This window comes from Pinus tabuliformis, chromosome 4_2 (genome assembly GCF_031772625.1).
Source record: "Pinus tabuliformis cultivar Carrire ecotype Pingquan chromosome 4_2, CPIR1, whole genome shotgun sequence".
NCBI lineage: Eukaryota > Viridiplantae > Streptophyta > Pinopsida > Pinales > Pinaceae > Pinus > Pinus tabuliformis.
This window is the reverse complement of record NC_142304.1, coordinates 76,980,322-76,999,492: the sequence shown is the minus strand read 5'-3', so window position 1 is coordinate 76,999,492 and position 19,171 is coordinate 76,980,322.

Below are 19,171 nucleotides of genomic sequence, written 5' to 3'. Positions count from 1 at the left end.
CACAAGCAGTAACTTCTTTGTCTATCAGATCAAATGCATTAATCATAATCTACAGGAATCAAATGGAAATCTTTCACTCTTAAGGGCGGATTGAATAACAAACACCAATGGAACAACACAGATTACAGATAAATTATGGAACAACGCTTGAAAAGCATATACGCACGCAACACACTTAAATAGTAATCTGATCCAAGTATCAATCTCAGTTAGAAAGAATACGACCGCATTTTAAAATAGAACAACATTGTTCGTAAATCCAACAGTCACAAAGAACATAACTTCCAAGATGAATTCTATAACGTTAATGAAAAAGTGCACAGAAAAAAAGCTCTGTAATGGAACAGTAACAGTATTCTGTAAAGAATAGCAGTATTAGATCAACTCTTAAAAGAACAGTAATATGATGCAGGGTCAATACAATCGTTCTATCTGTAGAAGCCTTAATGAATTAAACATAACAGAGCATGTGATGTAAACTTATAAAGCACACCATATTACCAAATGACGTCGATAGGAAAACACGCATAAACCAAACGTAATAATAGAGGAGCAAGTGTCCTCCAGGGCCGGGCCCTCAGCCTCCAGGGGTACACTGCTTAAAGTTATTCCAGACTCAGAGATGAAATAATAACCAAGTTTGTATTAATGCACAGAGAATAATTACAATAAACTAGTTCTTAACGAGACTCGATGATCAAAGTTTTGATCTTAAAGGAAATTACATAAAAACATAACCGTTTCTAACTCTCCCCTGAGCTAACAGTGCTGCCCCTCTTATAAGGCTGACGGTAGAGATATCTAGGTGCAGAAATAGATAAAACAGCGATCCCTCAGGATCAAGGATCCTGAGGGATTCGCCAACCCATTATTCCTCAGTCATTTCTTTTCTCTCCTGCGCTGAGCTGATATCTCCACCTCCTTTCCCGGGCTGATTCACTTTGATTTTCTTTGCCTTGTTTGCATTCGATCTCCCGTCAAAGGGACAGTGGCTAACCCGTCTTTGTCCTTTCCTTTGGAATGGAAACTTCTCTTTTTTCCTCCTTTCTGCATAAGGAAATGAAAAATGTCAGTGTTTTCGTCTTGCATATTAATCTCACATGGTCTATTATAATTCTTTATCATTTTCCTAGTTCATGATGCAAAAGGTTTGTAAATTTCAATGAAAAGATACTGAAATAATCATCAAAAACATACCTTCTTTAGTACTCCACGCACCCCCCTGCTTACCCTGTTTCATGCCCTCATGAAAACATTGTAGTTGAGATGTAAGGTAGTGAGAGAATAGGCTGGAGATGGAATCTCATGTGGAGGCCTACAACCATGATGAGTAACTAGGTAGTCAAAGAAATGGCCTGTCTGACCCTCAGGCATCTCATACAGGGCTTGGTATTCAGGTGCGGGGTGCCAAATAATTGTACTCCGGAACCTATATCCTAACCAGGATGGCCCTGACCTCAAAATGATTTCGCCATAGAGGTGCAAGCGGTTGGCAGCTAATTTAAAATTCTCATACTTAAACGGTTCCCTGAGCTGGATATTCGGATTAGAGATTTGATACCAAAATTTAGCTGCATCAATGGCAAGGTCTTTGATAGAGAAAAAGTATTCTAATCCCTGCCAAATGAGTTCCTCATGCATGGGTCCTAATGCTTCAATTACACCCGGAGTCTTCATGAGGTTTCTATGTGCTCTCCACAACTATACTGGGTCCCTAGGCTTAGCCCTTACCCACAAATCTAGTCCGTTTTCTTGCCTTTGGAAAGTATTATAGGCTTTAAGCCATTTAATTTGATTAACCCCAAATGAGATGAACGCCTGCAATTTGATATCCCCAAAAAAAGGGCCAGGGTTCAGCTCGGTCTCCTGGTCTAATACAAGGTTATGTAAATAGAACTCACACAATAGTTTTTGGACTTTTACCCCATAGTGCTTACAGCAGTCTATAAAATCATTGACAGTGTTAATTTGTATGGGAGCACTTGCTTTAACAGCCTTTATTTTTAGTTGCAAATATCGTTCCAGTAGAAACAATGCATAATTCTTGGCAGGGGCTCTACATGCTAAGACGTCATTGTATAAAGAACACAAGGTATCCATCTGCTTGATAACTATATCTAACCTACGAGTTACCTTTTCGACTTTCTCTTGTTCCCTTTTCCACCCTTCAAAGGCCTGGCTTTTGGATAGATTGACGTTCCTAAGCTGCTGCTGTAGCTCTTCATATTTTTCATGAGGGACCGTTTGCTCCCTAGGCTTTTCTGCTTCTTGCTGAGCTTGCTTCAAACCCTTTTGTAGGGTTACTGTTTTTGGATCTTTTCTCCATGCAGCAGTGGAGGCCGGGAGTTTTACCTGAACTTTCCTATTGCGTTGCTTTGAGTTCATAACCCTTATTATTCCCGAAAGTGGTGCCTCCGTCTGAATTTCCTTATCACGGGTCATCATCTCATCCAGTTCTATCTTAACGTGGATATCAGTCCATTGCTATTCCTTTTCTATTGGAACAATAGTCTGTTTCTCAGCATTAGTTGGAACAACAGTGTGGTTTTCGATAGGGTTTTGAATAGCAGGATGAATTCTGGTCCTCCGCCCCTTTGCCTTGAGGGGTTTTGCTAGAGTGGTCACATTTTTCCTTCTCGAAGTCCTTTTTACCCTTTTCCTTGCTTTTAGAATCCTAATCTGCTGGTGGAGCTAGACTATTATATTCAATAATCTATGCTGTTCCTTTCACAGTTCTTTAATTTCCAAAATTTCCTTAGAAGGAATAGTAGGCTATTCACTGCGGCCTGGACTGTGACTAATTCCCGAATTTTCCTTTTGGGGTGTTTCTCCACTGTCCTGCTCTGGCTGTTCGGAGGCAAGAACCCTAACTGGTTCTGTTATTTCTTAGGTGACCTCTCTTTCTGCCCCTGTTTCCTCTGGAATTTCTTCTGGTGTCTTCTAGTTAGGAATGGATTGTTCCTGTTCAGTATCTCCTATCATCGTTTCATCATGAACAGGAAGATTCTCTTCTTCTGCCTCCTTTGCATGTGGTTCTTCAAGTGCATTTTCCTCCTGGGGTTTCTTCTCGGCATGGGGATCTGATGGACTGGAAGGTTGGCCATATTCACCCATATTGGACAAGACTTCGGCCAATTCGTCTTCTCCCATTGGATCCTGCAATGGACTACCTTCCTGTTGTTCTGTTTCCTCCTCCTACTCAGATTGCTCGTCTTCTTCTTCGTTTTCTTCTTCTTCTTCAGATTGCTCGACCTCTTCTTCTTTTTCTTCTTCTTCTTGCGATTGCTTGGCCTCCCCTTCTGGCCGTGAGGGTTGCTCATCTTCAATTTCTACCGGCTGGCTGGTGTTTTCTTGGGGCTTCTCCAGCCTCCCTCGTAGTCGTGCTAGCCGGACCGATTTCCTGCGTTTTTCTGGCCGTTCGGGTATACCAGTGGCATGTTTACGCTTTGCCAATTCCCTGCATTTTTCTGGACGCTCGGGTGTACTGGTGGCATGTTTACGCTTTGCCAATTCCCTGCGTTTTTCTGGACGCTCGGGTGTACTGGTGGCATGTTTACATTTTGGGGATGGTGCGGTCAATCCCCCATTTATCATGGCAATTAGCTCTTCCCAGCTACTCTATTGCTGGGTGAGGCTATGGCTGACAATTAACCGAATCAACCCATGATGACTAACAACTGACTCTACATGTTGTGCCTTTTTAATGCTCCATGCAACGTCATGAAGTAACGAATTCAAAAATACAGGTAAATTCACAAAGCATTTTTTCTTTAGTATAGCTAAGAGTTTAAGATGTCATGGTCTTACCATGTCTTTTCTACCTTCACAGATGATGTAGCTTTGAATGGTCTTTGCCAATTCTGCCCACGACTCTCCTAGTGCTGCTGGTAGAACTCCCTTTCTTCTAATTGCCAAGCTCTGGTCTTTGTCCTGGAAGATTTCTAAAAACCTTCTACAATTTTTCCTTTTTTAACGTCCATACAGGTCCAGTGGCTGGTAGTCCCGAGACTTCTACGATTATGTCATCAATGATTGCTATGTGTCTCCCACTTACTATGGAGTAATCCTCTTGCAAATTCTGCAAGAATTCAATTGCCATAGTCTCGTTAGACTCCTGCAAGCGGTTGAGATAAGTCAGCCACCCTGCTCTTGCTAGGATTTCCTGGGTAGCAGCAAAGACTGTTAACACCTGCAGTTCTCTCCGAATCGATCTTCCTCCCATGGTTTCGCTGTAAACTCCTAATGGAACGGCAACTGTTTGTGCTGTTGAAACACAGAGAGGCTGACAAACGCAAGACTTTTTCAAAATCTAATGCTGCAGAGTATATAATAGAACTGGCTTATGAACAACAAGTCATGCAGAAAAAATAAAAATAGTGTGTCGTTGAGCTGTGCCATACCCTAGTACACAACTTCCCAAATAGTGGGTTGACACGTAACCCAGGAATGATGAGGTTAACCTCCCCCCGCAATGTGATAGGTTGTCCCAGCCGTCAAATAAAGGAGCAGCGCCTGCTCTGACGCAGAGTCATAAAGGAACATCGTATGGAAATATGCCATGTTTACAAAAGTAGCAAATTACCAAAATTGAGGCATGGATTTGGATCGCTTAATACATCAGAAGTCACTGTGATATGATGCGAGGCTGGGAGGATAGGACATCTGCCGTACATTCCAAGTGTGATGCGATCATTGTCAACTGCTTTGCCATGGTTATTGATAATATATTTACATGCGTTATATGATTCGAGAAATAATATATGATCAATTACTAAGGTATAAGAAACAGAAGGGTGCTAATAACTTACCTATTGGTCTAAATAATGTGACTTCAATACCATTAACAGTGCTCTGCTACCAACAGGTGTCCATAACCTTAGCAGAGTTATTTATTTCACCCATGGAACCATATCCTTTGTGTATGATTAGGGATTGTTGTGTGATGTCAAAATGTAGGCCATTATGCTAGCTTGGTGATCAATTAACCACAATGCCATTCACGAGGAAGGAGCGAAAAGTGGGCAGGCCGGCTCGTGATGAGACCTCCTGTTCCAAGGGTTGTTTATTTGGTATACTTTTTGGACCATATCTCTGGTGTGGTGGCCATAGTGGGAATGCCACTTCGCTTTCGTCCTCATGATCATGGTAGGCTGGCTCTTGATGAGACCCCCTATATTGCATTTGACAACTTATAAGTCATGTTTTCTCTTTTTTTTTCTTGTTTTTCATAAAGTACTTTCCCTTATTTATATACAAAGGGTGGTTCAACACTCCTTAAGAGTAGGAATGGTGGAAGAAGTCTTAACATCTCAATAGGAAGATACAAACCCTTTGCTCTTATTCCTAAATAATGATCAAAGAGGATGAAAAGGGATCATCATGATAAAGATAACCAATCAGAGCAGAATTAGTAGAACAATGGCAGCAAAAGATGATAAATAAGCATGTCCTTCCTTTTGTCCTCTTACCAATTCAGAGCAATTTCTTATAAAGATAGTGATTTATGATTGACTGATTCCAGTATGTTGTGATTTTGTATCGATCGCATAAGTGCATATCTATATTCTAAAAGAATTGCAAGAACAGGAGCAATATGCATCCTCAATTTAGAACAACAAAAAGAACAAGTTGTTTCTCAAGGAGAGCAAAAATATGCAAGGGACAACAGAAGAGCACAAATGCTGTTCCTTTGGAAAAGGAACAACAGAAAATGCAAATGTCGTTCCTTTGAAAAAGGAACAACAGAACACACAGGTGTCGTTCCTTTGGAAAAGGAACAGCAGAAATTGAAAACATTGTTCCTTTGGAAAAGGAACAGTAGAACATACTAATGCGGTTCCTTTGAAAAATGAATAGCAGAAATTGAAAAAAATGTTGTTCCTTTGGAAAAGGAACAACAAAACATACTAATGCGGTTCCTTTGAAAAAGGAATAGCAGAAATAGAACAAAATGTTGTTCCTTTGGAAAAGGAACAGCAGAACATACTAATGCAGTTCCTTTGAAAAAGGAACAACAGAAATCGAAAAAAAAAATGTTGTTCCTTTGGAAAAGGAATAGCAAAAATACACAGAAATGTTGTTCCTTTGAAAAAGGAACAGTAGAAATCGAAAATGCTATTCCTTTGGAAAAGGAACAACAAAACAAGCAAAAATGATGTTCCTTTGGAAAAGGAAGAACAGAAATCGAAAACGCAAAGGAACAACAAAACAAGGAAAAAGGCCGTTCCTTTGGAAAAGGAACAACAGAAATCGAAAATGTTGTTCCTTTGGAAAAGGAATAGCAAAACGAGGAAAAAGGCCTTTCCTTTGGAAAAGGAACAACAAAAATTGAAAATGTTGTTCCTTTGGAAAAGGAACAGAAAAACAAGAAAAAATGTCGTTCCTTTAGAAAAGGAACAACAGAAATCGAAAATGTTGTTCCTTTGGAAAAGGAACATCAGAAACAAAAAGATGAAAAAACCAAATTACAACAAAATGATGGCTGATCCAAAGGGGGTTCCTTTTTTGAAAAAGGAACAGCCAGAAGAAAAAGTTGTTCTTTTGAGAAAAAAGGAACAACAAAAATAGCAGCAAAATGTTGATTCAAAAATATGTACAAAAATGATTCAAAAAAAGGAATTATGTAGAAACTATAAAAATAAATAAATTCCTTAATGAATTACAGGTGAGGAAGACTTCTCTTCCTCTCCCAAAATCTCCATATCAGAGTCTTGGTGTAGCTGCTAGCAGAAGGACTCCTAGGTAAGTGGTTTGCGATAGAGACGAATTCGATGGCCATCTGCCTTGAGGGCATATCTAGAACCGTCAATAGTGATTAGAGTAAGGGTCCCATTGTCATGTACCTTCTGGATTTCGTATGGTCCCAACCAATGAGTCTGGAGTTTCCCGAGGAAGTCCTGAAACCTGGAGTCATACAAAAGAGCCCAGTCTCCTTCGTGGAAGACTTTATTTTTAATGAGAGCATCATGCCATTTAGCTCACTGCTGTTGGATCAAGGCAGCATTTTGAAGTGCAGAGAGCCTAATTTCGTCCAGCTCATTGATCTGTTGCAATTGATTAATCTGTGCCTCAGTTAAACCTAAGCCAACTTCCTGTGTTGTTCGTAATGTTTGGATTTTGAATTCTATGGGGAGAATGGGTTGTTTTCCAAATACTAATTGATAAGGTGAGTAACCAGTGGTGCTTCTCCATGTTGTTCTGTAAGCCCACAGTGCTTCAGGTAGTCTGGCAACCCAATCACGTCTATGTGACGCAATGGTTTTCGTTAGGATTGCTTCTATTATTTTATTGCTGCTTTATGCCTACCCATTTGCCTGTGGGTGGTATGGAGTAGTGATTTTATGCTGGACATGATAGTTGTTGAGTGTTGCAGCTATTCTGTTCCCAGCAAACTGTGGTCCACCGTCTGTAATTATTTCTATTGGAAGGCCATAACGTACAAATAAATGGAACATGAACTGTATGACATAGTCCTCTGTAGCTCTTGGCAATGCCTCTGCTTCAACCCACTTGGTGACATATTCTGTTGCCACCAAAATATATGTTTTCTGGTTTGATGATGGGTTAATTGGTCCAACGAAATCAAAATCCCATCACTCAAATGGTTCGATGACTAGCTGTGGTTTCAGAGGCATCTCATCAGACTGACCAGGGCATCCTACTCTCTAGCAATTGTCACAGGCTTGGACAAATTTCTTTGCATCTTTGAAAATTGTGGGCCAATAATACCCTGTCTGCAGCACTTTATGTCCAGTTCTGCGATTGGAAAAATGTCCACCACATGGTCCATCATGGCAGGCTTTTAAAATGTCAAAGATTTCATCTTCTCGAACGCATCTCCTGATATGCATGTCTACCCCTGTATGGAAAAAATAGCCCCCAATCCAAGAAAATCGAGCACTCCGCTGAACAATCTGTTTCCACTCATTAGGGGTTAGATGCTTCGTTAATTTACCCAGTGCTAGATAATTGGAAACGTCAGCATACCAGGGTGTTTGAACAGCCACAACAAACAGATGCTCATCCGAAAATTGGTCTTCAACTGTTGCTGCATCAATTGGCTTTGGAATTCTTGAGAGAAAATCGGCTACAGGATTTTCTTTGCCAGGTCGATCTTTGATTGTAATGTCAAATTCTTGCAATAAAATCAACCATCTAGTTATTCTGCCATTTATGTCAGGCTTATTTTCTTGATATTTTATGGCAGAATGGTCTGTATACATGATAACAGGATATCCAGTAATGTAATGTCTAAACTTATTGATAGCATGTATTACAGCTAGAAATTCTTTTTCAATAACAATATAGTTTAATTCAGCAGGGGATAAATTTTTGCTGATGTAGTAAATTGCATATGGTTTTTTATTCTCTTCCTGCCCAAGGATTGCTCCAATGGCTATATCTGAGGCATCAGATGATATCTGAAATGGAAAATCCCAATTTGGTCCTCGAAGGACTGGGGCTATGGACACAAGCTAAAGCACATTCACATTTTTCTGTCCAAAGAAAATCAACGTTACCAGTTAGTGTATACAGAGGTGCAGCAATGTGCGAATAATGTTCTATAAATATCCTATAATAACCAAAAAATCCAAGAAAACTACGTACCTCCGTCTGAGTAGTAGGAGTGGGAATAAGAAAAATTATTTAGATTTTGGTTGGGTCTACCTGAATGCCAGCTGCTGAAATATAATGTCCTAGGATAAGTCCTTCAGTCATCATCATATAGCATTTTTCGTGGCTTAAACAAAGCCTGGTAGCAATGCAGCGTTGTAGGACTTTTTCTAGGGTATCTAATGCTGGATCGAAATCATCTCCGTATGGTGTAAAGTCATCCATGTATACTTCAAGTCCTTCATTTATTAAATCTACAAAAATGCTAAGGATAGCCCTTTGGAATGTGGCAGGAGCATTGCATAAGCCAAAAGGTAGAACTCGGTAGGCAAATGTTCCCCAAGGACAAGTAAAAGTAATTTTGTCTTGATCTTCAGGGGCAATCTGAATCTGATTGTATCCACTGAAGCCATCCAGGAAAGAAAAGAATTTATTTCCTGCCAAAGTGTCTAATCCTTGGTCGATGAATGGGAGAGGGAAGTGGTCTTTTTGTGTTGCTTTATTTAGCTCTCTGTAGTCCACACAGATTCTCCATTTCCTATTCTTTTTTGGTACCACCACAAGCAGAGAGACCCATTTACTATCAGAGATAGGGTAGATAAAATTGACATCTAAAAGTTTTTGAAGTTCGGCTTTTACCACATCTTTTAGATGAGGATTTAGTCTCCTCTGAGGTTGACGAACAAGTCTTGCATGTTTTTCTATGTAAATGTGGTGTGTACATAATTGGGGATCAATTCCTTTCATATCAGGATAGTCCCATGCAAATGCTTCTTTATATTTCCTTAACAAATGGATGAGCTTCATTTCTTGTTCGGGTGTGAGGTTGGAATTAATATTTAAGGTTTTACCTGGTTCAATCTCCACAATTTTACTATTTGCAACAGAAGTAACATGTATTGTTTGATCATGTGTATCTTTCGGAGGATCTTCTTCTAATTCATTATCAAATGCTGCTTCTATCATATGACACTATGTGCAGGATTTGGATTCAGTTTGACTAATGAAATTATTAATGGCATCGTCTTTTGTTTGGTCTTTGAAATCAAGTGCCTCTTGTATGGTTAATGGAGATCTAATGTTATCAGTAAGGTATGACACAGGGTGCTTATTAGTTTTGATTATTGTGACACTTGCTGCGCTGGAGGATATAGAACTAAGTTCTTGATATTTGGTCCTCTAGTTATGGTCATATTTCCTTGCCAGTAGCCAATATAAGCATTGACAGTGGCAAGCCAAGGTCTACCTAAAATCAATGGATGTCCATCAAGTTAGGTTTTGGGATTTATTATCAGGAAATCAGTTTGATATTCCCAGGAATCAACAGAGACCATGACATCATGCAGTGTACCCTCCGGCCTAACCACAGATCGGTCAGCCAATTCTAGCAAGGTAGAGGTGGGTTCTACAGATGTAATGCCTAGCTTTTGGCAAGTGGTGGTTTTTAAGATATTAATGGCAGCTCCTAGATCAACTAAGGCATTGGACAGGGTCTGACCATAAATTTGGACAGTTACAATTGGATTTCCTGGGTCTTCATATTTAATGGGTGTTTCTTTTCCTGATAGTAAGTCAGATAGAGGGTCGACGACTTGGACTCTTGGATTATTTGTTATATTCCTCCTTGGTTTCTTTATGCACAATTCTTTGATAGTTTTTGCGTATATTGGGATGTCTTGAGTGGCTTGGAGGAATGTAATTTTTATGTACAGATTTTGTAATTCTCCCAGAATGTCAAAATCAGGATATTGTATAGGTCGAGGTATGACTAATCATTCTGGGAACGAGGGAGAGGATGTGGTTGCTTGATTATGAGTTTGTTGTTTATTTGCATCCTCTTATTGTGACAGATGTTCTCTGGGTAACTGATTGTCAACCTGAACTGTCTTATCTGTGTTGTAGGTTCATCTGAACCTCCTCTGAAAGCCACAACTTTTGGTGGTGGAATGAAGTCAATCCGATGAATGGTTTGCAAGATATCGACTGCCCTAGTTTGAAGCCGGAAACTGCTGAAACGGAAGCTGCAACTGCAGAAGTAAAGATTGACCTACGTGGCCTAGAAGATCTCCTCTTTGGATCTACATTGTAGGTTCATCTGAACCTCCTCTGAAAGCCACAACTTTTGGTGGTGGAATGAAGTCAATCCGATGAACGGTTTGCAAGATATCGTCTGCCCTAGTTTGATAATGAAGCCGCTAATGCTGATGCTATTGATCTAGGGTTTGATACTGCTGATATGAATCAGATTTATTGTACTATTTCTCTCTGCTGAATTATTGAAGACAAAAGAATATTTGATCAAAGGGTTTCCCCACACATTGTGGGGTTTGTCCCTGGCTAGCCGCCACATCTTGTGTCTCTTGTCTTGGCTTGTTTTCTGTCGATTGTTTAATGTTCTATCTGCACTTTACTTTATGTATGTGTGATTGCTAATCTTTGGAATATAATAAGGAAAAGAAGTAAGCATAGAACATACCATAACTTAACAGTTTTGCGCTATGAAAACTCCTAGACAGTTTCGTAGCGCATTCAAATTTTAAAATGACCAAACACATGACACTTTTGGAATGATGTGGGATCCATAATGGGTAAAAACAGGTTGTTGACCTTTATTTAATAATGGAAACGGGACTCTGACTCTATGACTTAGACTCTAAACAGAACAGAAAAATAAATTGACCATGACTGACACAAAAATTGAGAAACCATGTAGATCGTCCAATTTTTTTTAAAGGAATTTTTACAGTGACAAATAGTCATTCCAGGTTGACCTAAAGAAGATGACATACCGACATATGGTTTCCCCCTAGAAAATGGAGGATAAGGAGAATATGCATATTGTTCTCCGTATGGGGGTAGTCCAGTGTTGAGTGGATACATAGGATGGTAACTAGATGAACCAGATTGATATGAACTTGATGGGTCTAGCTGTTTGGTTTCCATTAATGAAGAGCCAGATAAAATTCCAAAAGAGGACATTGGTGAAGACCAAGTGTTAGAAGCAACACCTGAGTGGGTTCCTGATAAAGATTTGTAACCTAATGTGAAGTACGGAACACCATACAAGTGGGACTTAGGTGTTGTAGTAAACATCGAAGAGGTTGCGACAAAAGATTCTACCATAGCTGTAACAGATGGTACAGTCCGGGATGTTGACTCTGCCATAGTCAAATGTCCAAATAAGTTTCTTAACGAATCAACGGGTGTCTAAAAGTAATCAGGATCAAAAGGAGCAGTGAAATGAGGAGTATAAGGATACAGATGTAGTCCAGTTCCAAAATGGAATGGAATTTTGGGTGATTCTACCTTAGGTTCCTCTTCAATCGAAATCAAACCAGGTGGAAGAATTTCACCGTCTGGTCCGTAATATATTTTTGGTATTTGTTGCTGAGGTAAAGAGGAAGTATCGACAATTACAGATGTCTGAGGATGTACCGGTCGATCTTATTCCAGTAAGGTAACAAATTTTGATTGTTCCACCTCAAGATCCAAATGTTCTCGTAAAAGAAGAAGCCCAGGTTGGGCTTTGTGAAAAACTTCTGGTTCAGAAGTAACTTCTGATTGAACAGTGATGGGTTCGGGATCTAGTTCTAGTTGAAAAAATTCAGGTTCAGAAGTAATTTCTTGTTAAACAACTTTGGATTGAGAATCAACTTGTTGTTGAAAAACTTGGGTTACCATTTTACTAGATCCAGTCCTAGTTTCCTTAGGTAATTGTGGAGATTCCACTTCAGTAACAGATGTACCAGTAACTGTAGGAGTAACTGGGGTTGCAGTACTTACCGGTATAGGTGTTTCTGGTAATTCAGATGAAGAACCATAGGCTTGTGAAGTATTGGATCCAATCAAATGAGACCGCTTCGACCAGATAGGTGTAGCTTAAGGTGGTAAAGGCAGTTTACTCATTTCTCTCCGTGAACGACGGGGTAAGGGTTGATTTTCCTCCACGATTGCTGTTTGATTTTATTATGAAAAAGAAATAAACGAAAAGGGGTAAGCTAGGAAAAAAGGTTTACCAAGCAACTGTGAACTGTAGAATACCTCCTGGCAAACCAAGAAGTATGGGTAGGCAATCTCCCTGAATGTTGTGTTTGGTGTTGTTATCACTTGGATTGAACCTCAGGCTGAAGGAAGGCAATGACAGGGTAACCACAAACCATGGTTAGCCAAGTAGCTGGGCTCTCTTAGTAAGGATCTCAACTAAGATGACTGGATCAAGAAAATGATATTAGGCTAGGTATAGTAGCACAAGGTTTGATTTGATTTTGAAGGGTTTTGTTGGATCGGGAGGAACCAAACAATTAGGGCAAGGAAATTAGGTCAAAATTGCAGGGTGTTCGATGAGGAAAGGTAGGCACAAGGCTCAAAACTCTAGGGTTTGATGGGTGAGGTGATTTAAGACAGGTGAGGATCTAGAAAGAGCATGTAAGCAACATGGATTCTTCCTAAATTGAAGAAAACATAGACAGTGAATATTTTCCCAAAACAGAGCATTAAATTATGGTTTCTGCCTATCAACTTGAAAACATCCACTTAAAAGCAATGAAATGATTGATGAAGTACAAAGAACATTTTAACATATGATCACAATAGAGAAAAATGAACTGAACATCATAGCACATGGATACCAAAGAAATAGCTGCAACTTTTCATTAATCTCCTGTTGAAAATTGATACAAAATGATGTCTACTCAAAGCATAAGCATCCAACTAAGTCCAACCCATACAATGACTGAGGAAAAGCATCATATAGACCCCAAAAAACTCATCCTAAGCTCAAGGGGTTGAATCCATGAGAAGAGGAGCTGTTTCTAACAAGATTTGAACTGCAAACAAGAAAATAGGGTGGTCAAAGTGACTCATCCCTAACCCAAACAAACTGATACATTACACCTCATGAACTTGTTTTACCTAATGAATCTACCCTAGTAAGCTCTAGAAGCATCATAATTACATTCAACTGATCAATTACAAGGATAAAATCATGATTTGCCAAGGTGAAAGTGAAAACTGGGACAAAACAGTGAAAAATTGGACAATTTGTCAAACACGCAGCACCAGTGCTAGGTGCGCAGCGCTAATGCCAGGCGCGCCCTTCAACTTCAGCTACAATTTTGGAGGCCTTACCGGTGTCCAAATTGGGCCCACAATAGGTTCTTAGAAATATCTTCTTGTATACTTTTCATAACAACTTTTATTTCTGAATTTGGATGTCATTTTCCCAGTCAAAAATCAATTCTCCCAACACTGCTCAGCGCTTAGCGCCCATCCCAAAAAGAGGGCAGAAAGGTAATTTTTTGAGGGTTTTTGGCATTTTTAACCAACCGTTCTCCTCCAAATCCCTAGCAAAAGTACAGGGTGTATGTAATCATCACTAGAAACCCAAAAACGCTGACCTTTTCCTCATTGGATGCCCCAAAAAAGAGCACAATGTCGATGGCGCTGCGTGTTTGACCTCCATGACTATGCTAAAAATTGTCTGAAAATCTCAGCAAGTAACTTCATGCCCCAAAATTTTCAAAGTACCCAAAAATGTGTTTTTATATCTGATCAAAGTTTAGAGGCATGTAGGGATGCCTCAGCAAGCATGTCAAGTCTCCTCCTCTCCTGTTGCTTAGTCAATTTGTCAATTTTCTCATGAGCTCTTTTGAGCTTGGTCCTTGCCACTTGGTTTCTCCTTGCATAATACTTGGTCATCTTACTTTGCAACTCAACATCTCTATTTTCTTTGTCCAATAGGGTCTCCAAGTGTTTGTTCACTTTCTCAATCCAAGAATCTTTGTTTTCAGCTATGTCCTTGACCAATTGTTCTTTTAAAGTGAGTTGCTCCTCCAATTCTGCCTCCTTTTGTCTTTCAAGCTCTAAGGAATTTTTCAATCCTCTTGTTCTTGGCCTTTTTATTTGTCCCTATTCATCATCTGGCTCTCCATAGTCTCCATAAGCCTCATCAAGTTGAAATTTGGCTTCCTCAGCTTCCCTCTTTGCCTTGATGTACTTGATTTGCATCAACTCCTACTTAACTTCTAGCTTCTTGTTCTCTTGCTCATAGAAGGGGATAACATATTGGGCTCTTTGTAAATTAAACTCAAGCTCCCTAATTTTGGCATCATTTTCTCTCAAGGCAGCTTGAGAAGATTTGTTTTCCTCCTCATCCCTAGTGTCCACAAGGAGAAACTCCTTTTCAATGTCATGTTCTTCATGTTGTTGTTTGACCTCTGCTTCCTCTACCATTTTCTCCTTCTCTTTAACCTGTAATGTTGATGACGAAGGAAAGGCCCCTCCCACTTTCCGTGGGGTAAACACCTGCCTCTTTCCCCTCTGATAGGTGAAAGCAAATGGCTGCAAACTAGTCCTCTGTGGTATACTAGTATGACCATGCTTAGTGTGTACATCATGTCCCCCATCACTGTCATCATCTCTAGTGGGTGAATGAATGGTTACATGAAATGGTGATGTAGATGGTGTGGAGGAGTCCGGTGAAGAATTACCTGTTGAAGATGAGTGATAAGTATGTTGTGGTGGATGAGAAGAAGTAGATGGAGGAATGCAGGGAGATGGTTGAGTAGGTGTTTCATTAAATATCTCATTAGCTATGAAGGACTCCCAAGCAATGCCTAGTTGATATAAGTGATGGAGGACTATCATTTTGATAAGGGAATGATGGAAAATACTATGCATATGATGAGCTGGATCCCTTTTTTGCGCAATATATGTCATCTTGTCAATACTCCTGAAAAGGTAATATGGAAAATTGAGCATTCTTACCCTGGTAAAGTGCATGAGAGCCTGATGTGGTATGAGTATAGTCGGGAAAACCTACCCTCACATGTGAAATACCTCATGTTGATCTTCATCAATGGCACATATTTGTCCAAAAGATAAGAGAAAGGGAAAATTCTATTCTTATCATTTTTGAACCTTGTTTTAAGATATGGCTCATAAAAATTGTGATGCAGCTCTTTTTGCTTGAACCATTTCTCTCCTGCATTTGGAATTCCAGTGGCCTGTGATATGATGGTTGAAGATATAGTGAATGTGACCCTGGCTAAAGTGACCTGGTTGTTTTGCAAATTGAGGATGAACTGCTTGGTTAACTGCTGATGAAAATTCACCATCTCAACCTTTTGACAAAACTCTAAACAACCCATGTGCCTAAAACATGATACTGCAAGTGGTGATGCCATAAGTTCTGTTGTATCAGTGGGTTCAAATATAATAATTCTCCCTCCTTTCTTGATTGGCTTCCTGGGCTATCCTTCACCTTCGTCTGAACTACTGTATTCTGCCATGCTTTGTAGGTGAAAACTTGAGGAACTACTACATTTGAAAAGATGAGTGAAATAGTGAGGAGATGGAGTGAAATACAATGAAGGTGATTGGAAGGTGACAAAGTATGATAAGTGATCTGAAAGTGGAATGTACTTGTTTAAGGGTGCAAGGTATCCATTTTCATTTATGTAAATGAGTGCACAAATATTCCAAGTTTAAATCTGCGAATATGTCCACTTCTTATTTCTAATACAAAGATTGACTGTAGGGGCATTTACTGGATATTTCACCTCTAAAGAGGATGAGATCCAGAAGCTACCTGGCCCTCTACAGACTCTGCCTAAATAAATAAAAAGTAAACAGTCAGATTCAATTAAAAACAAGACCTTGCTTGAACTTGACATTATGCGGAATCTTAGCTTAAAAGAGGTGTATGTATTTTCTTCTGTTTATGTGTTTTAACTTGATTTTTTTCAGCTAATATTAAACATATATATCAAACATATAAGGCAGCAAATAAAAATCACACATAACAACAAATTTAATAAGGAGTTCACCCCAATCTCGTGGGCTATGTCTCCTGTGAGATCTAGTCAACTAGACTTGGCTCTTTGGGATTATGGCTTGAATTATTTTACAAGTTCCACACTCAACTCCAAAAGGTTATTGACTAAACCTATGGGTTTAGAAAAACCATATACATCCCTGTCATGGTTGTCCTCTTTGTGCAGGCAGATCTAGGCTCCCTTGGACTTGATTCCTTCAGTAGGTGCACTAAGCTTCCCTGAGCTTCTTAATGGCACAAACTCCTTCAGAATGCTTCAAATGTCTCTGAAACCTCTGCTACTGTCTCCAGCACATATCTGAAATAAAAAAATGACTGTTCATTTGCTCAAAATGAGCACTGCATCCCCAATCTAGGCCTTCTCCCATGGATGGCTCTAGGCTGCCTGAAACTTCTCTTCAGCATCTCGGCCTTTAGAAGTCTCCAAATTCTTCTGAAAATACCTTCATTGGATTCAGAAGGTTCCTTATAGCAGAAATAGGCTTTTTTTTCACCTCAAATAGATGAACCTAGCCCAGCACAACTCAATCACTAAAATAGCCCTAGTGGCCCTGAAAGCTTCCCTGAAGCTAAACAGTGAGAAGAATGCCTCAACAGGAAAAACGAGCTGTATAAATGGATTCATAATGCTGAAAAATTTAGGAATGACCTTCGTTCCACTTTCAATGGCTGCACACATCCCAATGCAGCTCCCAAACTGAATTGGCCCTAGTGGCTCCTGGAACTTCCACGAAGCAAAACCACCTCCAAATGACCTCAGATGGCTGTGAAACCTATGCCAATGTCTTCAGAAGGCCGAAAAGGCCCAAAATAAAATAAAAAAATTCGTCCAAAAAGGACTTTCCTAGCCAAATTTATGGCTCATTAAAGTTTCTCCAGTCTTCCCTGAAATAACTCAAGTTAACTAAACTTGGAGTGTCAGTTAGGGCTGCCAAATATGGCGGGACCGCCCAAATTTGGTGCCTCCGCCATTTATGCCACCAACTAAACCGCGCCTTAATTATTTGTTGGATGGAACATGTGACCAACATTAATGGACGACAGTTTATCTCGGATTGCACACTTGGACGGTAGGTGTAACTATAAGTTGAACTACACATTAAACCGGGATTAACGCATGTGACCACGTATAAACCGCTACGAACATCCACCGACAGTTATGGGTTATGCCCCTAGTTTTTGGGCAACGGTCATATAATATGGGGGCTGGCCCTTAGAGGCTGGTCCCCTTCATGCCCCACCCAAACAAACTTTAACATTCAAATAAAGTTGCTCAGGCCAACATAACACGTCCCACCTACGTAGCGCAGTGGTAAGACTTAGGCCTGGTCTGCGGGAGGTCTTGTGTTCAATTCCACTCTTCGCCCAAAATTTTAACAATGCGCCAACATAATGCTGATGTCACCCTGGGCCACGTGGCGGCCTCTGGGCTTGCCACGTGGCTGCCTGCCATTGGTTGCCCCAAAAGAAATATTTTTAAGAATATTCTTTTTTTAATTTTTTTGAAAAAAGAATATTTTTAAGAATATTTTTTTTTTAATTTTTTTGAAAAATATTCAAAAATTAAGGGTTATTGGGCGATTTTGTTTTTGGCATAACTTCCTCATACGGAGACCATTTTTCCAACCGTTCATGGTGCCGAAATCAGGAGGACGAGCTCTATCCGGTCGTTTAGGTTCAAACTAGTTCTGAGCACTTTCATTTTGGAGCATTTTACGACACTTGGTCCTGAGCTCCTGATCAATAAGTACTGCAATTTTGATTAATGAAGTGATTTTGGAAGCATGCAAGGGAGTTTTGCTAGGGTTTCAACTACGGGCCACTTACTTGTTGAATGAAAGTAGTTGAAGCCTTTGTGGCTTGAATCAGGTGAAGGAAAAGATGTTTTGGCACCCCTAGGGTTTGCCAGGCTCCTCTGGCCAAATGCGCAACACCTTCTCCCAGCACGCAGTGCTCTCAGCAAGCACGCCCTCTACCCTACAAGTGTGTAACACCGTTAAATTTAACTCAGGATCAAGTTGTAAAACATGCCCTTGATCCTACAGGTGCACAACACCTTCTCCCAGTGTGCAGTTCTCTCAACAAGTGCGCCCTTCTGATTTTTCTTCCTTCACTCAATCTCCTCTTTGCTAAGGATAACTTAGAATGAAAAGGAACTAATGAACTTTGAAAAATTCCTTTGAAACTTTATATAGAGGATGATTTTTATTTTTCTCATGGAAAGACCCACTTTATAATGTTTGTTTGGACATTTTATTTTATGTTCAAATCTCTGTCTAATGTTTCTCTTTCTCAGTCTCTTTTCAGGTGGATGTAGCTTTGATTGAGCTGATTTCTTCAATGGCTCACTTCTTGCAACAAGGAGACATGCTTGGGCATCATTGGGAACAATTATTACATATAATGACTTAAATTACATAAAAGAAAATATAAGCAAACTAAAATACTATGTTTTCATCTCAAAAACATGTTTTTGAGATGAAAATTACATCAGTGACAAAAGATCTTTATACAATCATTATGAATTATAAACAATTACTCTTTGTTTATTGGTCATCCTCATACCTTTGCTGCCCTTTATTTACACTTGAAATCATGATTTTGACCTTTGAAATGAACCCTAAGGCCTAATGGAAATACCTTGGAAATGAACCCTAAAACCTAATGGAAAGACGACTTCCTTGACACCTAAAGTAACATATTTGAAACCTCAACTGAATACAG